Source organism: Vitis vinifera, chromosome 19 (assembly GCF_030704535.1).
Source record: "Vitis vinifera cultivar Pinot Noir 40024 chromosome 19, ASM3070453v1".
Lineage (NCBI taxonomy): Eukaryota > Viridiplantae > Streptophyta > Magnoliopsida > Vitales > Vitaceae > Vitis > Vitis vinifera.
Genome location: NC_081823.1, coordinates 11401673 through 11410550, shown reverse-complemented (window position 1 = coordinate 11410550; position 8878 = coordinate 11401673).

Genomic DNA, 8878 nt, shown 5'->3' with positions numbered 1-8878 from the left:
TTTCACTCATGTCTTCAACTTGATTTGTTAAAGTAGCATCATTAGCTTTCTAAAATCGTTAAACTTGAGAGACTTTGTAAACATTTTCATAATTTGATTATGAGATTTTGTAAATTTTAATTGCACTCCATATTTTATATACTCTTCAATAAATGATATTTTGTATCAATGTACTTGCTTCTATCATGGAGAATTTTTCATAAGGTAATTGTTGGTTTTATATCCATATGGATCATTATTGGTTTCTTGTGTGGTAAATTAAATTCCTTCAAGAAATTTCTAAGCCAAATTCCGTGACCTATGTACACATGATGCCAATACAAATTCCACTTCATAGGTTGAAAGTTTCACAATAGGTTGCTTCTTTGAAGTCCAAGTGAACACAGTATCTCTCCCATAAGCAATATAAAGCTATTTGTTCTCTTTGTATCATCCAAGTCTAAAATTGTTAAAGGTGAATAATATAAGTCATAATCAAATGTGTCGTTGATGTAGTGAAAAATTCACTAGGGGGTCTTAGTGTAAATAATCATTAGTGCTTCTGTATAATGACAGACAAATCCAACTTCAAAGAAAATGTTTGAACTTGTACGAGTCAAATAGTGTATGGTTCTAACTAAGATTTTATGTTACGTTGAATCCGCTTTTTCTTCCTCTACAGGTCTTTAATAATTTAGCTTTGCATTATATTGTTGTGTTTACCATATTACACATATTCAAGTTAAACTTTCTAAAAATTTATTTTGCATGGTCTTCTTGAGAAATAAAAAGTACAATTTTCAATTAGCTTCAAGTCTATGCTAAGAGAGTATGATATGAGACTAACCCAATCATCTCAAACTTTTATCCTATTACTTCTTTGAACTCACTAAACATGATTGGATTAGTTCCAATAAAGATCAAACAATTCACATCCAAACAAACAAGTAATATATCACTTTTTTCATTCACTTTTATGCATAGAGCATGTTCATAAAGGTATCAAACAAAATTATTATGAAAATATTGGCCAATTCTATTATTCCATGCTCTTAGTGTTTGTTTTATTCCGTACAAGGCTATTTTCGATTTTGGAACTTTATTCTCATGCCCATATATATATATATATATATATATATATATATATATGCCAACTATGGTTTGTTCTACATACACTTCTTCTTCAAGATGTCAATTCAAAAAATTGGATTTCACATCCATTTGAAAATTTTCAACTATTTTGAGCTACCGGAGAGATTATTAATATTATAGTTACTAAAAGAGCAATGAGAGCAAATACCCTCCTCTTGTTGGTGCATTATTCTTGCTTGTAATCCTTTTCACCAATGTTGCTTTGTATTTTTCTACTCCTTTTGCATTTTTCCTTCTCTTGTATACCTATCTTACTCCAATAAACTTCTTTTCTTTTTTTAAGAAATTTAAGTTCCTATAAATCATTCTTACTTATTGGGTTATATTTGTTAGGAAACCTTAGATCACTCTATTTCTAGGCCTTGGATTATTAGGGTGCATGTAATCCTATCTTATGCTTTCTAGATCTAAGCATAGTTGAAAGCTTTGGTATTTAAAAAACAAAAACATATCATGGATCTAGAGAAAAGTGTTATATGTATTATTATGATGTTCCCAAATCAATTTTTGTTAGTATAGAAAGCTCCAAATTTAAGAAAGATCTTGCAAACCCATAATCATCCACTCGATGACTCCTTCTTAAGTCTAGGCACTGAGATGTGGAAATCTCAAGGTTGAAGACTAGGGTTCTCTCTCTAGACTGAGGTGCTCTTGGCTTCCATGAGAAATTTGGATGATTCCTCCAACTTGAGTTGTAGGTGTTTCCATACGGAGCATTGGTATTGGGCCTGAATTGTCCAATAACATTTGCTTGATCCCCAAACATCTCCTTTAGAGCTGGAATTGTAGGGCACTCCTCCACTAAATGTTCATAAGATTGACAAATAGGACACGGCTGCTGTATTTGCACTGGTGTTTCAGCAACAGCTTGCACTTCATGCATCTTTTTCAGTTCTAACTCCTCCAATCTTCTTGTCATAGCTGCAAATTTTGCTTTCATATCAATATCTTCATTCAAAGTGTACATCCCAGCCTTAGTATTAGAAGCATTCGGTTGAGACTTCATCTTTCCCACTTCTCCTTTGTTTGGTTCATCCCATCCTCTTGAAACTTCAGCCACATAACTCAAGAAATCCATAGCTTCCTCCGGATTCTTACTCATGAAATCTCCTCCACACATTGTCTCAAGGAGTTGCTTCATTGAGGAAGACATCCCATCATAGAAATAGCTCACCAATAGCCATGTATCAAAACCATGGTGAGGACAAGCATTAATGGCTTCTATGTATCTTTCCCAACACTCATAGAATTTCTCATTCTCTTTAGCTGAGAAGTTTGAGATTTGCCTTTTCAAGCCATTTGTTCTGTGAGTAGGAAAAAACTTCTTGAGGAATTCAGCTTGTAAATCAGTCCAAGTACGAATACTCCTTGGCCTTAAAGAATTAAGCCAAATCTTGGCCTTATCCTCTAAAGTGAAAGGAAATAACTTAAGCCTCATCAAGTCGATTGAAGCTCCTCCTTCTTGGAATGTATTACAAACTTCTTCAAATTGCTTGATATGTGCATAGGGATTCTCACTTTCCATCCCATGGAAAGTTGGTAGAAGTGGAACAATATGCGGTCTGATCACTAGCTGCTCTGTAGGGGGCACTATACATGATGGTGCACTCATACGAGGTGGATACATGCGGTCCCTCATTGATCTGAAAGCATTGGGATTGTCCTGGTGACCATGGTGACTATGCTGATCTTCAGGCGTAGCTTCCATGATTTTCAAACTCAATTCCAATTCCTTGTTATGAGGTGTATCACGTTTAACAAGTCTTCCTCCACTATCTCGTACCCAATTTGGCATACACAACTAGTATCAACTGTAACCAAAACAAAAACAAAGGAAAAACAAAAGAAAACAAGACTACAAAAAGATTAAAATGAACTAAAACTTAAATAAAAGATATGTTAAAGTATAAACAAGTAAAAGAAAAGAGTGAAAGAGTTAATAAAATGAAAGAAAAATTACCAAACTTGTGATGAAAATCACAAGTACTCTGAAATTATATCACTGTGAAGTTGGCACCTTCCCCGGCAACGGCGCCATTTGATTCGTGTTTTCCCAGTTGGTGTACCTTGATTTTGGTCCCCTGATGGGAGTGATCAACAAAATTTATAACCTATATCACCATGCACTAGGATAGCATAAGCTAGTATAGCATAGTGGCTCTAGGATCGTTCACTGGGAAGGGTTTTCAACTTACAACTGATACCAATTCAAAGTTGAATTGGTGCCTTTTCATTTCAAGGTTAGTTTCAAAAGAAAACATAAACTTTGGTTGAAAAAGGTTTGGTTTCAATCTAACTAAAAAGAAGGTAATGGGAATTACTTTATAAAGAAAAACATTCCTTGGAGGTTCAGGTTCACAGGGGAGGTTCCTCATGCAAAAACAGAGCTTCGGTCACTTGATTCATTTCCTCGCATTAGAGAATTAACATATAGTCAATTCTCTAATCGGTGCTGTACAAATGCATCCCTTAAATGGATTTCAGCTTTAATTCCCTCTCACTGATGCAACTTGCAATGGCTCGTGCCTCTCACCTAGCATTTTCCATTCAAGGTGATCATTAACCTTGGACTTCCCTTCTCAAGCTCGCAAGAGATAACTAATAGATGTCTCCTTGGAGTCCAAAAGCTTACCAAGTGTTGGCAATTCTAGAAAATCCTACCTTCAGGTCACCTTCCAAAAGCTCACAAGAGGTAAACTAGTGCATCTCCATGGACGGAGATCACTTGCCTTATCAAGTGTTGGCTCAGGTGAATTGAAGGCGTTTTAAGTTAACTAAAAACATAGAAATCATAAACGGGTTACACTTTCTCTTCATTAACAGCTGAAACAACAAAACTACCAATTCTTGCATTCGGCCCTTTCCCCGGCTACCTTAGCTCCAAGGAACAAAAAGACTAGCCACCCATCCTCTGAAGAAACATCTTCAGAGCTTGTTTGGCTAGTGAATGAAACATACAATCAAAGTGAGAAGGTAAGGTAGAGCAAAGCTTTGTATTTTACTTCCTTTCAAAATATACAAAAAGTTGATTCTTTAAGAACAAGCTCTCGAGTGTGTTAAAAAATGAAAATTACAGAACAATATATAAGAGGTTGTTTACCCTTGTGTTCTTGCTTAACAACTAAGGAATCCCATAATTGGTGGATTACAAGGAGAGAATTGGGATTTAAACATAAAATATCTGAAGCAAAATATCAAAATATGTCGGTCGCAAATATCTAGAAGCACTCAGGAGAATTTCGCAGGCGCACAAAAATGGCTGCGAAATTTCACAGATGAAAAAGATGGCTGCGAAATCATTTCACAGCCAAAGGCTGATTTCGCAGCCCTGCGAAATTGGCCTTCAACTTGGAGTGATCTGCTTCCAATGACTCTAACTTTTTCATTTCAACTTCGATTCATGAACTGTTTGAAGCATTGGATTGTTGACTTCTTGATCTTCGAAACAACATATAGCATGTATAAATTGGACTTCAGGAAGTGCTCCAAAAGTGGCTGAAATGACTGTCATCAAGAATGCTTCATGGCAGATATTCTCTTTACTTCCCCTCCTTGCATTCCAGATTGCTTATGGCAAAGGACTTTAAAGCTTCAAATCTTTGGCTCTTTATGTTTCTGAGCTTTCCATTGCTTTGCCATGGATTCCAAATAACTCTCCTCAAACTTGGATTGCTTTGGTGATCAAATTACTAACAAAAACACCAAAACTTACACAAAGTGATTAGAAGTGATTGCAAAGGTCCTTAATATGTTAATTGGGTTAAAAGGTAACAACTACTACTCAAAAGTGTTTAAAAGAGTTAATTACAAGCTATCAAATAGCCCTTTTTGAGTAGTAATCACATAGCTTGTTCAAGGTTTGAGGCTTGCTGTGGTGCTTGAGCAGGTTGCTGATCCTGAGGTGGCTGTGGTTTCCAAGAGAAATTTGGATGGTCCCTCCAATTGGAATTGTAGGTGTTGCAATTACCAAACATTTCCCTCTCGGCTGGAATGGTAGGACACTCATCCACCAAGTGCTCATATGATCGACAAATGGAACAAGGCATAGGTAGCAATGGTGTTTGAGAGATGGCTTGCACTTCTTGCATATTCTTCATTTCTAACTCTTCCAATCTCCTTGCCATAGCTACAATCTTTGCCTTCATGTCTATGTCGTCATTCAAAATATACATCTCACCCTTAGCATTAGGTTGAGACTTCATTCTCCCCATATCTCTAGCATTTGGTTCATCCCATCCTCTTGAAACTTCAACCACATAACTCATGAAGTTCATGGCTTCCTCTGCTATCTCGTATTGAATATGGCATGCACAACTAGCAATTTGTGAATTAAAAACAGAGAAAATAAAAGAAAAAACAATTCAAAGAAAAAAAATATAGGTAAACTAAAAACTAAATAAAAGGTATACTAAAATATGAACAATAAAGAAATAAAAAGAGTTAGTAAAAGGAAAAGAAAAGTCACCAAACTTGTGATGAAGATCACAAGTACTCTGAAAAGGTGATATCATTGTAAAGTGGCACCATCCCCGGCAGCGGCGCCATTTGATTCGTGCCCACTTGGTGTCTCAGCTAATTTGTGTCCAGCTGGTGCTCCTTGATTGAGGGAGTAATCAACAAAATTTATAACCTATTACACCATATACTAGGGTAGCAAAGACAAAGCTACTATAGTATAGTGGCTCTAGGATCGTTCACTGGGATGGGTTTTCACTTCACAAATGATATTAATTCAAAGTTGAATTGGTGCCTTTTCATTTCAAGGTTAGCTTTAAAAGAAAACATAAAGATGTTTGAATGAAAAAGGTTTGGTTTTAAACTAACCAAAAATAGTAACTGATTTTACTTACAAAGAAAAATGTTTCTTGGAGTTTCAGATCACTAGGCTCAGGTTCCTCATACAAAAAGGGAGCTCCGATCACTTGTTTCTTTTCCTCGCATTAGAGAATTAACATATAGTTAATTCTCTAACCAGTGTTGTACAGATGCTTCCCATTAATGGGTTCAAACACTAAATCCCTCTCACTAATGCACCTTGCAATGGCTCATACCTCTCACCTAGCACTTGCCATTCAAGGTGATCTTTAACCTTGGATTACCCGTCAAAAGCTCGCAAGAGATAACTAATGGATGTCTTCGTGGAGTCCAAAAGCTTACCAAGTGTTGGCTATTCTAGAAAATCCTACCTTCAAACCACCTCCCAAAGGCTCGCAAGAGATAAACTAGTGAATCTTCATGGACGGAAATCACTTGCCTTACCAAGTGTTGGCCCAGGTGATTTAAAGGCATTTTAAGTTAACTAAAAAGATAAAAACCATTAATGGGTCACATTTTCTCTTCATTAAAAACTAAAACAACAAAACTTCCAAATTATGCATGTGGAAACTTACCCGGATTTCCTCACTCCAAGAGACAAAAAGTCTAGCCTCTCATCCTCTGAGGAAAAATCCTCAGAGTTTGGTTAGCAAGAAAATGAAAATGAAAGAGAAGGAAAAAATAGAGCAAGGCTCTGTATATTCTATATATTTATATATCTATATATCTATATTGGATTACATGATTAAAACTCCCTGAGAGTCCTCTTTTTAGTGTTTACAAGAGAGTTTATATAGGAAGGTAATTTACCCTTCCTTGGATACTTCCTAGCTAAGGAATTACATGAGTGGCTGAATACAAGGAGAAAATGGAAATTTATACAAAAATATCTGAAGAAAAGATCTAAAAGTGTCGGTCACAAATATCGGGAAGCACTAAGGACCATTTCGCAGGTGAAAACGAGGTCTGTGAGATTTCGCAGATGCACAAAAAGGGTTGCAAAATCACTTCGCAGCAAAAGGCTGATTTCGCAGCGCTGCGAAGTTGGCTTTCAGCTTGTGGTGTTCGGCTTCCAACATGTCGTAATTATCGAGAAACTTCAGGAGGAAATCCACAGCACTGTGCAAAAAGGCTGCGAAATCATTTCGCAACAAAAGGGTGATTTCGCAACGCTGTGCAAAATTCTTCCTTCAGCTTGGAGTGATCGGCTTGCAATGGCTGTAACTCCTTCATTTCAACTCTGAATTGTGCATCGTTTGAAGCATTGGATTCTTGACTTCCTGAGATTTGAAATGGTATATAGCATGTAGAAAATGGACTTCGGGAAGTGCTCCAAAAGTGCGAAAGAAGACTGCAGCTGCTGTCCTCTGTTTTCTTCACTCTGTTTTTCCTCTCTCCATTGTTCTTTCCTTGCATACTTTGAACGAATTTGGAAAAGGGCTATGGAGCTCCAAAGCTTGGTTCTTCATGAATTTGAGCTTCCAAAAGCTTTGCCATAAACTATATACAGCTCTCCCTCATTCTTGGATTGCTTTGGTGTAGCTAAAAGCTATCAAAAACACCAAAACTTAACACAATTTGATTAGAAGTGCTTGCAAAGGTCCTTAATATGTTAATTGGGTTAAAAGGCAATAACTAATACTCAAAATCGTTTATAAGAGTTAATTACAAGCTATCAAATAGCACTTTTTGAGTAGTAATCAAAAGCAACTCTCATTAAAAGTCATTAGGAAACGCTAACCCATAAATGGGTATTTATAGGGTTTCCGATTGTGCTTAAGTGACTTAAGCTCATCAAGGCTTGGGTCACTTAATCTAGCCCAAAATGACTCCTAATTGATTAATTAACTACATAGGGTCATCTAATTTATCAATTATCCCTAACCAAAGACCTTGTCTAGTATCCCTTATGCAACCTTGCATAATTACCAAAATACTCTTATACACAAGAATCAACCTAGAGTCAATCCAACCCTCATAAAATGTGTCACATGATAATAAACTCAAAACGAGGACCACTAGGACCCATAGGAGTACTGGCTCCATCAAAATCCAATTTTGAAGTTGATTCAATATTCCACTAAAGAGACTCAACAACACTCCAATACCATATGTACATAACAACGAGACAAAGTTCAGGTCCCTGACATTCTACTATCCACTGCATGAAACTCCCTATGAATTGGTGTTCGTAATCTAACAATGTAATGCTATCACCGATCAAGATTACCTCTCCAATCCTTGAGTTATAGATCCCACTTATTATATGATTAACTGACATACTCTAGCTCTAACTCCAAGGAGCATAAGTCAAATTCCACTAAAGGAATTATTGTGACCACAAATTTCATGATCACATGTCCTTTGGATCACCTAAGGGGATACATTGTCTCAATTCCATGAGATATCAAGGTGCCTCTATTAAGAATAACTATTGTTACTAGCCTCCATTAACAGTGACCTAATCCATAAGGATATATGACCACTTTAGGGTCTCTCCCATAGGTTAAAGCCTTCTATTGGTCTCAATATCCTTTCAAGGTTAAGAGTCCATGCAGCATAATAGCTTGGTGAATCATGACATTTAATAGCCTTACATCATCATTCACCATAGGTCCAGTCCAATGTGCATCACATAAACTAGTGCACTCATCATGGAAAACTCATCTAATGGCTAAGATAAGTCATCTCTTCAATTAGGAGGTGGTGCACCACAATCTTTATGGGATAGACCAAATCCATCAACCAATTGTGGACAACTTATGTACTTATAAGGAACTCATGACTTGTATCTTGTGTGCAACTCCTAAGGCACCCAAGTCATGTAATAATGTAAGAGATATGAGCTAAATGCTCAAATCAATGTCAATACACTAAATGGATGGCAAGAGGACAATCAAGTCTAACTTCGTTACATTATTTCCTTTCTTTA